The 17,930-nt window shown below is 43.2% G+C and overlaps 1 pseudogene; it reads right to left on the reverse strand.

Annotated features, from left to right (window-relative positions):
* Positions 1 to 12,904: 12,904 nt before the first annotated feature.
* Positions 12,905 to 12,981, reverse strand: LOC135270029 (small nucleolar RNA U3; annotated as a pseudogene).
* Positions 12,982 to 17,930: the final 4,949 nt, after the last annotated feature.

Here is a 17,930-nt window from a genome sequence, read left to right on the forward strand (position 1 = left end):
TACAAATTAAAAGTCAAAGCAAAGTCCAAGTTTGCTTTAAATGACAATGGTATTCACTAGCTGCTATGCATAAGGAAGCATTCATGATAAAGCAAATAATTCATATCTGTTTCCCACTAATTTAGTGTGGGAAGCTCATGGAAGTGTTATTTGGCAACCTCCAGATATATGTGCAGGCTGCACAAAAGTCCGTTCTCGTTCTCTCAAGATATTGAAATTGAAGGCATGCTAGAAGTGATGACCTTTCCTTGATGTTTATAGATGATGACTTTTCTCTGAATAAGTACCCACCACGAGCTTCCCTTATAAGATGAGGAAGTGGGATGGGCTTTCCAACTTCATTTACAAACCTCTGATCTTTCTTCGCTTTCGAATTTTGCTTCTAATTTTCCTTAGACAGACTAGAACCAAAACTATGAAGGGAGCTACCTGTACAGGTGGCATTGTGTGAGGTCCTACTTAGAGAAGTACACAAAGAGGAGTGAGGATAAGAAGGCCTATCACCTGTCATGGAGCTGAGATCAGGTGGATGAAAACCCCTTTTGTATTTTTTGACCTAGGTAGGCACCCAATACTTTTTCTGGTTTCTGTTTCGTTTATTTTCCCTGATGTTATGGGCCAGGCTGAATAGTGTCCTCATCAAAATTTGTATGTTGAAGTCCTGATTCCCAGCACCTTAGAATGTGACTATATTTGGAGATAGGGCCTTTGAGAAGGTAATTAAGGTAAAATGAGGTCATTAGGGTAAGCACTAATCCAATTTGACTAGAGTCCTTTTAAGAAAAGGAGATTAGGACACAGACACGCACAGGGGAGAAATCGGTCATCTATAAGCCAAGGATAGAGGCCTGAGAATAACCCAACCCTGCTGACACCTTGACTTTGGACTTTATCCTCCAGGACTGTGTGAAAATAAATGGGTGGTGTTTAAGCAATCCACTCTGTTACAGCAGACCCAGCAAACAAATGCATGTGAGTTGTTGCTATTGTTTTTTCTATTTCAAATTTTACAATGTTCTCATTTGAATCCTGAAAATACTTTGCATTTGGTATGGAGGTGTTCATGTACAGTATCATATTTGATTCTTCCAGATCTTCCCTGGAGCCCAATACTCAGAGGATAAAATTGAACTCAAAAGTTTAAAGAATTGAGGGAAGGGCCGGGCGCAGTGGCTCAGGCCTGTAGTCCCAGCACTTTGGGAGGCCGAGGCAGGCGGATCGCTTTAGCCCAGAAGTTCTAGACCAGCCTGAGTAACAGGGCAAAACCTCGTCTCTATAAAAATACAAAAATTAGCCGGATGTGGTGGCGCATGTCTGCAGCCCCAGTTACTCAGGAGGTTGAGGTGGGAGCATCACTTAAGCCTGGGAGGTGGAGGTTGCAGTGAGCTGAGATCATACCACTGCACTCCAGTCTGGATGATAGAGTGAGAACCTGTCTCAAAAATAAATAAACAAATTAATTAAATAAATTGGAAGTAGAAAATTAAGAAAAAAAAGAATTGAGGGAAGGAATCATAATACATCTGTGCCTCAGCACTTTAGTGAATATTGTTTCTAGATGCATAAAACAATGTATTAATATATCAAATAATACACAGGATTACAAAGAAACCCAATTGTGTTAAAACACAGTCATTCAATATTTTTAAAAATTCTAATGTAGTAATATATGTGCTGCTTTTTCAATACATTGAATTCAAACTCTAGAGGTAATTCTAGTAAGTTCCATTATTTCAAAATAGTGATAAGACCAAACAAAATCTGCTTCCACAGCAACCTGCTTGGAACATACATCAGATTTCTTTCTTTTCTTTTTATTTCTCTTCTTTTTTTTTTCTCTCTCTCTTTTTTTTTTTTTTTTTGAGACAGAGTCTCACTCTGTCACCAAAACTAGAGGTGCAGTGGCATAACCACAGCTCACTGCAGACTCAAACCTTCTGGGCTCAAGCCATCCTCTTGCCTCAGTCTCCCGAGTAGCTATATAAGCATGTGCTACTGGCTAATTTTTTTTATTTTTTAATTTAATTTTTCTTTTTTTAATTTTGAGATGGAGTCTCACTCTGTCACCCAAACTGGAGTGCAGTGGCATAATCTCAGCTCACTGCAACCTACACCTTCCAGGTTCAACCAATTCTCCTGCCTCAGTCTCCCAAGTAGCTGGGATTACAGACACATGCCACCATGTCTGGCTAATTTTTGTGTTTTTAGCAGAAGCGGGGTTTCATCCTGTTGGCCAGGCTGGTCTGGAACTCCTGACCCCAGGTGACCTGCCCACCTAGGCCTCCCACAGTGCTGGGATTACAGGCGTGAGTCACCACGCCTGGCCTAATTTTTTTATTTTTTATAGAGACAAGGTCTTGCTATGTTGCCCAGGCTGGTCTCAAACTTCTGAGCTCAAGCAATCCTCCTACCTTGGCCTCCCAAGGTGCTGGAATTATAGGTGTGAGCCACCATGGCTAGCCTCATATATCAGATTTCTCTTGGTGGCAAAGTACAAATACTGTTAATGCTACTGTGCTTTGTCCTCTATATTTATGGTTACCAGAAATGCTAAATTTCAGTTAGAGGTTCATGACGATAAAGCTGCAAAATGTTTCCCCATGCTAGTTCACAGACTCCCTGTAATCCTGCCAAGGAACTTTCTCACCTAGGGGAAAAGTGCACGCTGGAATCCATGGTCCTCTATTTCCTCTGCTCCTACCTGGATTCATTAATTGGACCTCTACAGACCCTCTCCTATGGAACACATGCCGGGCAGGCCACTAGGGTGAAGCAAGTTTAAGGAGGTGCTAAAATGTAGTCATCAAGATAAATAATATTAGAATGCCATATTTCAAAACTCAAAAATGAAGCAGAAACTCCATTGTGAACAAAACACCAAAATGTTAGATAAAGTTCATTCTGTTTGGTGATGATGATGGATTCTAAAGAGCAGAAACGGTCAATGACTCAGGCCCGGCCACCCATTCAGAAAAGGTAAAGGTCATTGGAAAGACTTGCCCAAATCAAATGTACCTGGGAGAAGCAGAAGCCAGCCAGCAAAGGAAGAGCTGAGCGGGCAGGGAAAGTACTAGATCACAGGGAGCAGCAGATTTTGTTTTCGATCTGGCAAACCTTTTATAGTTTCGAAACATTTTCAAACATTCTGTCACTGATTGTCATAGTAACGTATGAAGTGGTTGGGGAAATATTGTCATGATCATATTCATTTTACAAAGGAGAAAAGTTGACTCTCAGAGAGGTTAGTGGCTGGGTTAGTTTCCTGTCACTGCTGTAACAAATTGCCATACAGTTAGTGGTTTAAAACAGCACACATGTATTATCTGATGGTTCTGGAGGTCAAAAATCCCAAATGGGTGTCACTGGGGGTGATGGTTAATTCTATGTGTCAACTTGACTGGGCCTCAGGATGTCCATATAACTGACTAAACATTATTTCTGGATGTGTCTTTCAGGGTGTTTCCAGATGACATTTAGCATTTGAATAGCTGAACTGGGTAAAGCAGATCACCCTCCCTGATGCAGGTGGGCACATTCCAACCCACTGGGGCCTGAACAGAGCACAAAGGCAGAGGACGGCTGGATTTGCCTCTCTGCTTGAGCTGAGACATTGATGTGCCCTCTGTGCTCCGGATGCTCAGGCCTTCAGACCCAGACTGGAGTGTACACCATTGGTCCTCTAGCTCTCAGGCTTTTAAACTATACCACTAGCCTTGCAGCTTGCAGGCAGCAGATCACAGGCTTCTCAGCCTCCATAATCTCATGAGTCAATACCTTAATAATAAATCTCTATATATATATCATATTGGTTCTGTTTCTCTGAAGAACCCTGACTAACACATTGGGTAATATCAAGGTATTGGCAAAACTGTGTTCCATGCCTGGCATGGTGGTTCATGCCCGCAATCCCAGCACTGTGGGAGGCTAAGGCAAGAGGTTCGCTTGAGCCCAGGAGCTCGAGACCAGCCTGGTCAACATAGGGAGACCCATCTTTAAAAAAAAAAAAGAAAAAAAAGCCAGGAACAGGGGCTCACACCTGTAATCCCAGCACTTTGGGAGGCTGAGGCGGGCAGATCATGAGGTCAGGAGATCAAGACCATCCCGGCCAACACGGTGAAACCCTGTCTCTACTAAAAATACAAAAAATTAGCTGGACATGGTGGCAGGTGCTTGTACTCCCAGCTACTTGGGAGGCTGAGGCAGGAGAATCACTTGAACCCGGGAAGTGGAGGTTGCAGTGAGCTGAGATCGCGCCATTGCACTCCAGCCTAAAAAAAAAAACCAAAACGAAAACAAACAAAGGAAATGCAGAACGAAAACAAATGGGAGGAAAAAGCACATAACTTTATCATTTTTATTTTTTTGAGAGGGAGTCTTGCTCTGTCGCCCAGGCTGGAGTGCAGTGGTGCAATCTTGGTTCACTGCAACCTCCACCTCCTGGGTTCAAGCGACTCTCCTGTCTCAGCCTCCCGAGTAGCTGGGATTACAGGCACACACCACCACGCCTGGTTAATTTTTGTATATTTAGTAGAGACGGGGTTTCATCATGTTGGTCGGGCTGGTCTCTAACTCCTGACCTCGTGATCCCCCTGTCTGGGCCTCCCAAAGTGCTGGGATTACATGCATGAGCAACTGCTCTGGACCACACTTCTGCATTTCATGCTTAACTTTTAACACAGGCTGTAGAGAACAAGCATGGGAGACAGGAGGATTTTATAAACAGTTCCTTCACAAAAATTCTCTCTCACACAGTCAAGCTCCACACCACATTGGCAAAGAAAATCCCCAAGGCTGGTGGATCACCTGAGGTCAAGAATGCGAGACCAGCCTGGCTAACATGGTGAAAGCCCGTCTCTACAAAAACCATCAACATTAGCTGGGTGTGGTGGCTTGTACCTGTAATCCCAGCTACTCGGGAGGCTAAAGCAGGAGAACAGCTTGAACCCAGGAGGCAGAGGTTGCAGTGAACCGAGATCATGCCACCACACTCCAGCCTGGGTGACAGAGTGAGACTTCGTTTCAAAAAAAAAAAAAAAAAGAAAGAAAATTCTTTAAGAAAAGCACAAGGGAAACTCAACGGGAGTGGAACGTGTATTTTTCTCCAGCGCCTTTGTCACAAGGCCTCTTTGATGTTGTTACTTTTACAAAATCAGCAGCTACTTGATAAGATGAGACACACATCATGTGTATACATCCTGACAATCCCCCTTCTACCTGTACACCCAAGAGAAATGGAAGCTTAGCTTCCTGCAAAAACCGGTTTGCAGAAAGCTTTATTCATAGTTGCCAAAACCTGGAAACAATCCAGGTGTCCTTCAACTGATGAAGGGATAAACAAACTGCAGTATATCCATACAAGGGGACATGGACATGGATATGGATATGTCCCCTTGTGTGGATATACACTTTGCAATGTTCACCAATGAACATTGAAAAGGAGGAAGCTATGGCTCTGTGCAACAGCACGGATGAATCTCAAATGTAAATGGCTGAGTGAAGGAATCCAGATTCAAAGGTGACACATTCCATGGTTTTGTGTTTTGTTTCTGTTTTGTAGAGATGGGGTCTTACTATCTTGCCCAGGCTGGTCTTGAACTCCTGGGATCAAGCGATCCTTCCACCTCAGCCTCCCAAAGTGCTGGGATTACAGATGTGAGCCACCACACTCAGCCATATTTCATGGTTTCATACGGCATTCTGGAACGGGCAAAACTATTGGGAGAGAAAGATCCTCCATTGTTGGGATTGAAAGTAGGTTGGGAAAAAGGTTGACTACAAAGGGTTGTGGAGAAATATTTTTGAGGGACTGAGCTGTCTATGTCTTGATGGTAGTGCTGGTTGCACAACTGACAATGTTGGTCAAAACTCATAGAACTGTATAGTCGCTTCTCAGTATCCACAGGGGATTGGTTGCAGGACCCTCTGCAGATACCAAAATCCATGGATGCACACGTCCCTGATATAAAATGGCATAGGATTTGCATACAACCTATGTATAGCTTCCTTTATTATTTATTTATTTATTTGATATGAGTCTTGCTCTGTAGCCCAGGCTGGAGTGCAGTGGCGTGATCTTGGCTCACTGCAACCTCTGCCTCCCAAGTACTGGTTCAAGCAATTCTTCTGCAAGTAGCTGGTATTTCAGGCACACGCCACCATGTTCAGCTAATTTTTGTATTTTTAGTAGAGACGGGGTTTCACCATGTTGGCCAGGCTGGTCTTGAACTCCCGACCTCATGATGCACCCACCTTAGCCTCTCAAAGTGCTGGGATTATGAGCGTGAGCCACCACACTCAGCCAATTTATTTTTATTTTATTTAGTTAATTAATGTATTGATTGTTTTTTTTTTTTGAGGGGGAGTCTTGCTCTGTCACCCAGGCTGGAGTGCAGTGGCGAGATCTCGGCTCACTGCAGCCTCTTCCTCCCGGGTTCCAGAAATTCTCCTGCCTCAGCCTCCTGGGTAGCTGGGATTTCAGGCACACGCCACCATGCCTGGCTAATATTTGTATTTTTAGTAGAGTCGGGGTTTCACCATGATGGCCAGGCTAGTCTTGAACTCCCGACCTCAGGTGATACACCCACCTCGGCCTCCCACTGCACCCAGCCATACTAATTTATTATGTTTTTAGACAGGGTCTTGCTCCATTGCCCAGGCTGTAAAGTACAGTGTTGCAATCACAGCTCACTGTAGCCTTGAATTCCTGGGATCAAGCTATCCTCTCCCCTCAGCCTCCTGAGTAGCTGAGACTACAGGTATGTGCTACCACACCAAAGCTAATTTTTGTATTTTTTTTTTTTTTTTTTTTTTTTTTGTAGAAACAGGGGCTTGCTATGTTGCCCAGGCTGGTCTCAAACTCTTGTCCTCAAGTGATCCTCCTGCTTTGGCCTCCCCTAAAGTGCTGGGATGACAGGCATGAGCCACCTCATTCAGCCTTATGTATAATTCAGATAATCTCTCGATTATTTATCATACCTAATACAGGGTAAGTACTATGCAAATAGTTGTTACAGTGTATTGTTTAGGGAATAATGATAAAAGTCTGTACATGCTCAGTGCAAATGCAACCATCCATTTCTTTTTCAAATATTTTTGATTTGAAGTTGATCTGAAGTTGAATCCATGCATGTGGAAGCCCTGGATACAGAGGGCCAACTGTACCCCAAAAGCATGAATTTCAGCAAATTTGAGAAAGGCACAGTAAAGCTACATGGAATTAGAGCCCAACCTTACCCCCAGTACCTGCGTAAGGAAGTCTTTATGGCTTGTTGTTATTTTCACCAGAGCACAGCAGTTTGATAAGACCAGATACTGGTCTTGTAGAGATCTTGAAATGTCCCTGAGGGGAGAGAGGGAAGGGAAATAACATTTTAGTATACTTTTTAGATAATAATGAGAATTGATCACGTTTATAAAGATAACTATTTGTTTATTTATTTAAGATGGAGTCTCGCTCTGTCGCCCAGGCTGGAGTACAGTGGTGCCATCTTGGCTCAATGCAACCCCCACCTCCCAGGTTCAAGCGATTCTTGAGCCTCAGCTTCCCAGGTAGCTGGGATTACAGGCATGTACCACCACGCCTGGCTAATTTTTGTATTTTCAGTAGAGATGGGGTTTTACCATGTTGACCGGATTGATCTCGAACTCCTAACCTCAAGTGATCCATCCACCTCGACCTCATAAAGTGCTGGGATTACAGGCATGAGCTACCGTGCCCAGCCCAGGGACAACTATTTAAAATAAATCTCCCCCCACCCACAAAAGGTTCCAGCAGCACACAGCTATCCAACTGCATGGGTATTGGGCAGGTTGACATCAGCAGGTAGAGAAGTTTCAAGGAATGGTTTCAGCAATAGTCAGGGCACCAAGTAAGGAATGTTTTCTGGAATGGGAGAAAAAGAAGTATGCTTCTGGCCGGACACAGTGGCTCATGCCTGTAATCCGAGCACTTTGGGAGGCCGAGGTGGGCAGATCACCTGAGGTCAGGAGTTTGAGACCAGCCTGACCAACAGGGAGAAACCCCGTCTCTACTAAAAATATAAAATTAGCCAGGTGTGTTGGCACATGCCTGTAATCCCAGTTACTCGAGAGGCTGAGGCAGGAGAATGGCTTGAACCTGGGAGGCGGAGGTTTCTGTGAGCTGAGATCTGCCATTGCACTCCAGCCTGGGCAACAAGAGTGAAACTCCATCTCAAAAAAAAAAAAAAGTATGCTTCTAAAATGGTAGTTTTCCTTTGCACAGGTCCCTTTAGATGACTAAAATAAACTTTTTCAGTTGACTAGGTAATTTCAAAGTGGTTTGAATTTTTAATGTTAAAGTTCTTCCCAGAAGTTTAAAATGGAAAGGTTTCACATGAGTTAAGAATATGAAATGATGGCTGCCTCTCTCCCAGTTTTCTGTATTTTTGTATAAAGGGGACAAAGACATTACAATAACTGCATTAAATACGTAATTCTATTTTTAAGATAGACTGTTTGTTGAAACATTAGGTATGCAATGAAACGTTGTAAATAAAAACCTAAGAATGTCCAAACATCCATAACCCCAGTCCAATCATGAGAAAACAGCGTAAAAATCTAAACTGAAGAAGATTCTACAAAATACCTGATCAACACTGCTCCAAACTGTCGAGGGCATCAAAGACAAGGAAGGATGGTGAGCCAGTCACAGCCCAGAGGAGCCCAAGGTGATACGACTACTTAATGCAATGTACAATCCTGGGTGGAGCCCTGGGACAGAAAAAGGACATATGTGGAAAAACTGGGCATTGGGTTATTAGTTATGTACTAAGGTCAGTTTCTTTCTCCTTTTTTTTTTTTTTTTTTGAGACAGCTTCTTGATTTGTTACCCAGGCTGGAGTGCAGTGACATGATCTCAGCTCACTACAACCTCCACCTCCCAGGTTCAAGTGATTCTCCTGCTTCAGCCTCCCGAGTAGCTGGGACTACAAGCACGAGCCACCATGCCCAGCTAATTGTTTTGGTATTTTTAGTAGAGACAGGGTTTCACTATGTTAGCCAGGATGGTCTCAATCTCCTGACTTCGTGACCCACCTGCCTCTGCCTCCCAAAGTTCTGGGATTACAGGTGTGAGCCACTGCGCCCGGCCCCAAGATCAGTTTCATAGTTGTAACGAAAGTACTATGGTGTTGTAAGGCTTTAACAATGGAGAAATTGAGTTATACACAGGAACTTTCAATCATCCTTCTGTAACTAAAACTATTCTAACATTTTACAAGTTTGCTTAAAAAATTAGAATGCTCCACTGCAGCTGATTTGAAAGATAATTATTTTGAAACATACAAAATTTCTATACGTATACACATGTACAATTGCATTGTTTTTGAGACAAGGTGTCACTATGCAAATTAAAAACCAGCAGGTGGTAGGAGCTGGATGTGGTGGTTCATGCCTATAATCCAAGCACGTTGGGAGGCTGAGGTGGGAGGCTCTATTGAGTCCAGAAGTTCGAGACCAGCCTGAGCAACATAGTGAGACTCCATCTCTACAAAAACAATAAAAAAAATTTAGCAGGGTGTGATGGTGCACCTATGGTCCCAGCTACTTGGGAAGCTGAGGTGGGATCACTTGAGGCCAGGAGGTCAAGGCTGCAGCGAGCTATGACTGCACCACTTCATTCCAGCCTGCGCGACAGAGCAAGACTCTGTCTCATAAAAAACAAACAAACAAGAAGCAGTGGTAGAGACTCCATCTCCTTCCATCTTGCCTGCCCTTCTTTCATCCCTGCTCCCCACACTCCTCACCATGCTCATGCTGTTCCTGAGTGTTCCCTGAATGTTTGCAGCTTCTTGTCACTTGCGCCCACTGCTTCTTCTGTGGGGATCTCTCCTCCTGGAGGGACCCCAGGCCTCTCGGAACATTTCAGTCTCTGCTCTGAAGGGTGTCCTCTCCCTCCCTCTTCACCAGTTTTTCTTTCATGGGCTAACGTGTTGTGTTCCTTTGCTCCTTAGTTTTTTGTTTTTGCTTCTTGAGACAGGGTCTGGCTCTGTCAGCCAGGCTGGAGGGCAGTTGTGTGACCACGGCTCACTGCAAACTCGGCCTCCCAGGCTCAAGCCATCCTCCCACCTCAGCCTCCTGAGTAGCTGGGTTTACAAGCAAGCGCCACCATGCCCAGGTAATTTTTGTATTTTTTTGTAAAGATGGGGTTTGCCATGTTGCCCAGGCTGGTCTTGAACTCCAGGACTCAAGCGATCTTCCTGTCTCAGCCTCCCAAAGTGCTGGGATTACAGGCATGAGACACTGTGCCTGACTTGCTCATTAGTTTTAATTATCTGTTTCCCCAACCAGAATATGAGCTCAGTGGATGTGAAGAGGGTTGAGATAGAGGGAAGGGAAACGAAAGGAAGGGGAGGGGATGGCAGGGAAGAGAATGGAAAGGAAGGTAAAAGGAGGGAAAGGAAGGGAAAAGAGAAGAGAAGGAATGGAGGGGTGATGTGTCCATTTGCCTAGGCCACAGGCCTCAGCTATTCCATCAAATACCATTTTCATTCTCTAGGGCCGCTCGAACAAGGAACCACAAACTAGATGGCTTACAACAACACAAATGTATTCTGTCAGAGTTCTGAAGGCCAGAAGTCTGATGTCAAGGTGTTGGCAGGGCCACGTTCCCTCTGAAGGCTCTAGGGGAGGATCCCTCCCTGTCTCTTCCAGCTCCCGATGGCAGCTGGCAATCCTTGGTGTCCCTTGCTTGGTAGCTGCGTCACTCCAATCTCTGTCACCATCTTCACATCTTCATATGGTCTTCTCCTTCCCTGTGTGTGTCCACGTCTCCCTTTTCTTACTCTTATAAAGACACAAGTTATCCAGTTAATGGGTTTACGGCTCCCTTTAATCACACTTGATCACATCAGCAATGACCTTATTTCCAAAGTCCCATTCACAGGTACCAGGGGTTAGAACTTGAACTTATCTTTTTAAGGATACACAATCCAACCCACTACAAACACTAATCTAGGTGTTGCTTCAAGGCTCTTTGTAGATGTAAATAAGGTCCATAACCAGTTGACTTTAAGCCAGGGTAAAGATTATCCTGGATAATCAGGTGAAAGGCCTCTATAGCAGGACCGAGGTTTCCCTAAGGAAGAAGAAATTCCTCCTGTGAATAGTCAGTGACCAAGAGAGTTCCAGTCTGCCTTCTTAACCGCCTTCCCTACAAATTTCAGGCCTGACTGCCCAGCCCCACCCAATGATATATGCCAATTCCTTGCTATAAATCTCCTTGCATGTATCTTCCACTGGTTCCGGTTCTCTGGTTGAATCCCGACTGGCCTATCAGGATTGGAGAACTGCCTTCGGTTTCTCAGATATACACATGGTGATACAATTGGTTCTAACACTACTAAGGGTCGTTTGTGTTCTGTGAAGACCATTTGTCAGCAAGGCACTGAGTTCCTGCTCCAGGGCACCTAAGTAGGAGTTCTCGGCCCACAAAGGTGAATGTTGAATTTTACTGTGTAAGCGCCAAGGATTTAATTTTGAACTGAGTTTTCAGGAATTATTTTCTACTTAAGCATACTCAATAAAGCACTCATAGACTTGTAAAGGATCCAGGTTTAAATGTTTTACACTGGACCAGACTGTGAACGTTGGAATCCAGACACCTGGCTTTGCCACTTAGTAGCTGTGTGGATGGAACAAATTATACAACTTCATTCTTCTGAATTCCAAGATTTTCTGTTTGTAAATAAAGAAGCAATAATAAGGAGAATTATAGTAATAATAGTACCTTCCCACTTTTGTGAGAAAAATTGCATTAGATATTATACATAAAACTAATTTATCTAAAAAATATATGAGCTAAATTTACAGATATCCTCATTAAATTATGTATTTGTGAAAGAGACTGCACATAAGGATAAGGTAAGGGTTTTTATTCCCTCCTTCGGGAGATCCTTCTGCAACCTCAGAAATCATTCAGGCTTAAATACTTTCTATTCTTTTAACTGTAAGTTCACTTGGTGTGAAAAAAACAACTTTACCAGAACCTATGTGCAAATTTCAGAAGTTATGTAAATATGACAGAAAGGTAGTTACAAGCATTATAAAATTGTATGCTTATATATATATGTATATGTATACATGTGTATATATATATATATTTTTTTGAGACGGAGTTTCACTCTTGTTGCACAAGCTGGAGTGCAGTGGTGCGATCTCAACTCACTGCAACCTCCATCTCCCGGGTTCACGCGATTCTCCTGCCTCAGCCTCCTGCTGGGATTACAGGCGCCCACCACCATGCTCAGCTAATTTTTGTATTTTTAGTAAAGATGGGTTTTTGCCATGTTGGCCAGGCTGGTCTCGAACTCCTGACCTCAAGTGTTCACCTGCCTCACCTGATTCACGGGCCTCCCAAGGTATAGGCGTGAGCCACCACACCCGGCCCAAAGTTGTATATTTTATTTGCCATGTAAAATACTTTAGAGGGGAAACACCACTGGATAAGTTAATCAAAAAGTAGGTAAAAATTTTTGTTAGTGTTCATTTATACTAAAGTCATTGAAAACAGAGACTTGAATAAAATGAATGACCCAACTTTCTTTTCAAATTGCATTATAATTTCTAATGGACCTGGAAGGTTTTAGATACTACTTCATTTAATACAATTCTGATTTTCTAAGTAATGATTCAAAGCTATTCTTAAAATAGCACCTCAGTGGTTCCTCTAGCAAAAATAAACCAGGTGAAAACAAAAATCCTTTTAGTAATATAAAGTTAATTCTGATCAAACAAACATTTACTGAGTACATTTTATGGATTTGCAGGGGAAAATATTTTTTATAAAAGACACAGCCTTATCTTCTAGAAACTTACAATCTCTTAGGAGGCAAATTCTTTTTTTTTTTTTCAATTTTTTATTCCTTTTTCTTTTTCCTTTTATTTTATTTTATGGCACTCTACATATTCAGAGGAACTTCTCTAGTAACAAACTATAGAAATGGTCCCTGAAAGTATAGTCTTAGGAGAAACTCTTTAACTCTCATAAAAGTTGTGAGTGATAAATAGTAGAAATCAGTGTGTGTGTTTGGAGTGAAGGTTTATCATCTCACAAAGATTTACATATCCATTTTTCTAAGTTTGGACTTTGCCTAATGGGTGTTCTAAAAGTTTGCTATTCTGTATTCCTTTTTGACATTGTCCTATTTATAATTTTATTCAATGAAATGCAGAAGTATTAAAATGAAAGGAGAAAGCCATCTAATTTTCAAAGGCACATCCAGTGTGACTTCATGATATTCCAACATAAATTACTGAGGATAATTGAAGAAACTGTGTTCACCAAGATGTTGAGGTCTGCAAATTCCACAATCTCAATTGCAGTGCGGGACTGGAACACTCAAAACAGCGCATGCCTGTTCCTTTCCTTTCACCTGCTTTCATCTGCTGGCTGGGTTTCTGGAAGATTATGATGGGGAAAGTCTGGCATATGCTCACTGTCTACCAGCACTTACTCAGTCCCTGGCCTTCATAAAAAACTGAAGCAGGTATGAGACACTTTCTGGCCATCGGGTTAAAGGGAGTAGGCAGGGAGAACCAAGGACACCAGCACTCACATCTTTGTCCCTGCTGCCACGGCCATTGAGGACGCCGAGAAGCTGTGGCGTTGCTGAGAAGCGACGCAGCTCGGACAGCGTGGGTCTCTAGAAGTACGTCATCATTTCCAGGAAGCCGTCTTGGGAGCGAGGCATTATGGGAAACTGCTTTGAGAGAGCAGCCATAACAGGAAACTGCCTTGGGAGAGGGGCATGATGGGAAACATATGGCCAACAGAAATAACCGCCGGAGCTAGGCTCCCGGCATGTGACCAATTGAAGGAACCACCTGCGTCCCGTTAGGGCTGACTGGGAAGAGAGACGTGATCGGAAGATGCCAGAAGACGTCTCAGCAGTCTACTGTGGCTACTGGGCCAGAGAAGATCAGGTACAAGGCAGGGGCTGTGGGCGGGGGCTGAAGGAAAGTGGGATGTTATTTTCCCTTTTGCTTCCCTTTCCCGTGAACCACTGTTGACATCACTGCATGCTCATTTCCAAAGAAATCTTTCTAAACAAAATGCCCTGTGCCTCGTCTTTTAAAAAGGTCACATGTCCGGGCGTGGTGGCGTGTGCCTGTAGTCCCAGCTCCTCCAGAGTCTGAGGCTGGAGGATCGCTTGAGTCCAGGAGTTCTGGGCTGTAGTGAGCTATGCTGATCACGTGTCCGCACTGTTTGGCATCAATATGGTGACCTCCTGGGAGCCGGGGACCACCAGGTTGCCTAAGAAGGGGTGAACCGGCCCAGGTCGGAAACAGAGCAGGTCAAAACTCCTGTCCTGATCAGTAGTGGGATCGAGCCTGTGAATAGCCACTGCACTCCAGCCTGGGCAACATAGGGAGACCCCATCTCTGGAAAAAAAAAAAAAATTAAAAAAAAAAAGCCACATGTATTCTCGCAGCCAAATCTTTGTTCAAATCTTCCCTTTGTCCGTGAAGGCCATCACCCTTCCTCTCCATGTCTCCCTCTGCCCCTTCCTCCAAGTCTCACTGCTTCTGTGAGGACCTTTCACAGACCTGAGTCTTGGAGGCCACCCTCTATACTGGAGGAAGCCAGGTAGTCTGTGTCATCAGTTACCACTGCTGTCTGCATTTTTCGTTTCTCCCCTGCAAGCTTCGCCTCTCCTGAGGGCTGACTCTTCTTTATGACAGTCACAGTGCTATGCTTTCTGTTCATTGACATATCATGAGTTCAAACGATAGTTCTAAAATGGACTGTGTGGTTTTGGGGGAAATGGATCTTGTCCAAGAAGGGTGAGAAGGGAGGGTGGAAAAGCCTGTGAGTCGCAGGGATCTGGCTAGTTTGGGAACCAACCACCTCTAGTAGTTTTATGTCAGAGACGGAGGCATGGGAGTGGGGTACTGCGGGCAGGAGACTCATATGCTTGCGTCCTACAATTATTTCACAGAGAATGCCAGCCTTTACATCATGCTGTGTACAGTACAGCTGCTTGCACATAGGTGATCAATAAATAGTTGAACACAGAAAAGTGCCCTTGAATATTCTTTTCATTTAAAAATAAATTTAATGAATTACTGACACATGCTACAACGTGCAAGTACCTCAAAAACATGCCGAGTGAAGGAAGCCAGACACAAAAGATCCCATATCATATGCTTTCATTTATATGAAATGTCCAGAATAGGTAAATCGATAGAGACAGAAAATAGATTAGTGGTTACCAGGGGCTAGAAGAAGACGATGGGGTGGGGAGTGACTATTTAATGGGTATGGGGATTTTTGGGAGGCTGGTGAAAAAGTTTTGGCTCTAGACAGAAGTGAAAGTTGCACAAGTCTGTGAATGTGCTAAATGCCACTGAATTGAATGCATTGAAGTGGCTAATTTTGTTATGTGAATTTCATCTCAACTGAAAAAACACAGGAAAAACTTCTATTAAAGTAACTAAATGTAAAACTTTTTTTCAAAATAAAATTAATTTAATACATGAAAAAATAACCAAAAACCATTTCCCCACTGGACTGCAGAAGCACAAAAGACCCTTCTACTTGATGTTTGGTCAATTTTTATTTCAGAAGTAGCAAAAAGAAACACATACATATTAGTGTAGGTTCAGTCCCCGCACACATTTGCCAGCACTGATTCCTCAGCCATCTATATGGAAACCAGGATGCTGATTGCTTGTGCTTCATTGGACAAATAACTGTTTTCTTCTTTCATAGAGGCAATAAATGATAACAGCTTAGCTCATAGAAAAAGGACAAGGAATACCAGTTTTGTTCTGTAACATCAAAAGCTGCATCGACTTCTGGGTTCTGCCATCTACAGAAATTCCGGTCAGTGGCTGTTAGCTACAAGAAGCTTCCAAGCAAGACAGAAGTGGAGAAAAACAATTTCTATGTCTTTGCCCAACATTGAAGGGTGGAATTAGAAAACATCAAGAGGGAAATATGAATAATGTGATATTAAACACTTAAACCTACATTTTTGTGCCAAAGCTGGTTGAAAAAGAATAAAATAAGGTGCAGCAAAAATAACCCTTGGAGGGCAAAAGTGTGGTGGGGTGGGGAAGAGAAGGAAGAGGGTAAAACAGAATATTCCAGCTCATGGGTCTCCTGAATGGTTCTTAATGACTTTTAATCACTCATTTCATATTCCGTTGCAGTGTCTACTGCACTAACCTTGGGCTAGGTTGGATTATTATTGTCTTTTTTTTTTTGAGACAGAGTCTCACTCCGTCGCCAGGCTGGAGTGCAATGGTGCGATCTTGGCTCACTGCAACTTCCACCTTCCGGGTTTAAGCGATTCTCCTGCCTCAACCTCCTGAGTATCTGGGTCTACAGGAGTGCACCACCACGCCCAGCTAATTTTTGTATTTTTAGTAGAGATGAGGTTTCACCATGTTGGTCAGGATGGTCTCGAACTCCCGACCTTAAGTGATCTGCCCGCCTCGGCCTCCCAAACTGCTGAGATTACAGGCGTGAGCCACCGTGCCCAGCCTGGATTTTTGTTTTTATTTTATTTATTTATTTTTGAGTTGGAGACTCACTGTGTTGCCCAAGCTGGAGTACAGTGGCACAATCTCAGTTCACTGCAACCTCTGCCTCCTGGATTCAAGTGATTCTCCTGCCTCAGCCTCCCGAGTAGCTGGGATTACAGGCTTTTGGTTTCATGTGACTAGACTGTCTCTAAGGTCAAATGTTTATCCTAACTACAGCTCGAAGAATTACAAGTATATTTTCTGTTAGAGTCTTGTAGAGTCATTTTACTTTCTTCCAAACACATCTTTTTCATTAAAGTCTCCTAAAAATATTTGCTTAGTGGTTGCGAAAACAACCTGTAGCATAGAAAATATCAAGTAGAAATAGTGAACAGAATCTGTGGGTGTATTTTCCCTGTTCTGAATTCCCCTGTCTTCCCCCTCCCCCTTTCCCTGCTTCAGCAGCTCCAGATCAGTAGGAAAAAATCCAACTGATATATGCCCTACAAAGGGTGGTTTCTCCTCCCTCTTGCCAACATGATCTAGTTATGTAAAAAAATCAACTCTGAAAAGCATAATGCATTCATTCCCACCAAAAATAGTGCATTTAGGTTTATTAATGTTTGGGAACTTCAAGTAATGGAAAAATTGAGCCACATAAAAAGAGATGCATGATAAGTCACTCTGAATTTAGCTCCATTTTATGATTAAGAACCCAGCACAACCAGTTGACAAGTCGGCCAGGCCTGTTGACCTTGCTTAACTTCCTTCTGAAAGCCCAGATGAAAACAAAAAGTTCCCTAAGCAGATGAAAATAGCTGCAAAAATAAATACGATATCTTGCTACAGGTTAAATAGGCTCTAATGGGGCCTCAGAAGATATTAAATGTTTTAAACAGAAGAGTGGTTAAAAATAGAGAGCAAATGTAAATAACGCAGAATTTTTTTTCCTCTACGTTATTTTGGGGCTGAAAATTGCAGGTGGAGGAAGATGAGTAAGTGATACTTAAAACCAGTCTTTCCCTTGATATTGTTTTATTGCGGTCTTCATCTAAAGCTCTTAGAAAACGGTGACTGCTTCAGGTTGCTGGGGTGAAAGGTCTAAACAGGTAACTTTGAGGATTAGGGAGTGAATGTGGCCCAACTTCAGGTAAATTTGTGAAGGAGCAAAATTTCCCCATGCTCCTGGCTTTCCGTTACTATTTCTTCTCTCATTTCTCCCGTCCCCAAGGTGTGTGGAACAAACTTTGCTTTTGCGGCGGTGTGAGGGGGGTTGTCTTCATGATCTTGTACTTTTGTGCGATTCTGCCCTCTTTTTTTTTTTTTTTTGAGACGGAGTCTTGCTCTGTCACCAGGCTGGAGTGCAGTGGTGCAATCTCGGCTCACTGCAACCTCCACCTCCTGGGTTCAAGCGATTCTTCCGCCTCAGCCTCCCAAGTAGC

This window comes from Aotus nancymaae, unplaced genomic scaffold, assembly GCF_030222135.1.
Source record: "Aotus nancymaae isolate 86718 unplaced genomic scaffold, 86718_ANA_hifiasm-v0.15.2.pri h1tg000058l, whole genome shotgun sequence".
NCBI lineage: Eukaryota > Metazoa > Chordata > Mammalia > Primates > Aotidae > Aotus > Aotus nancymaae.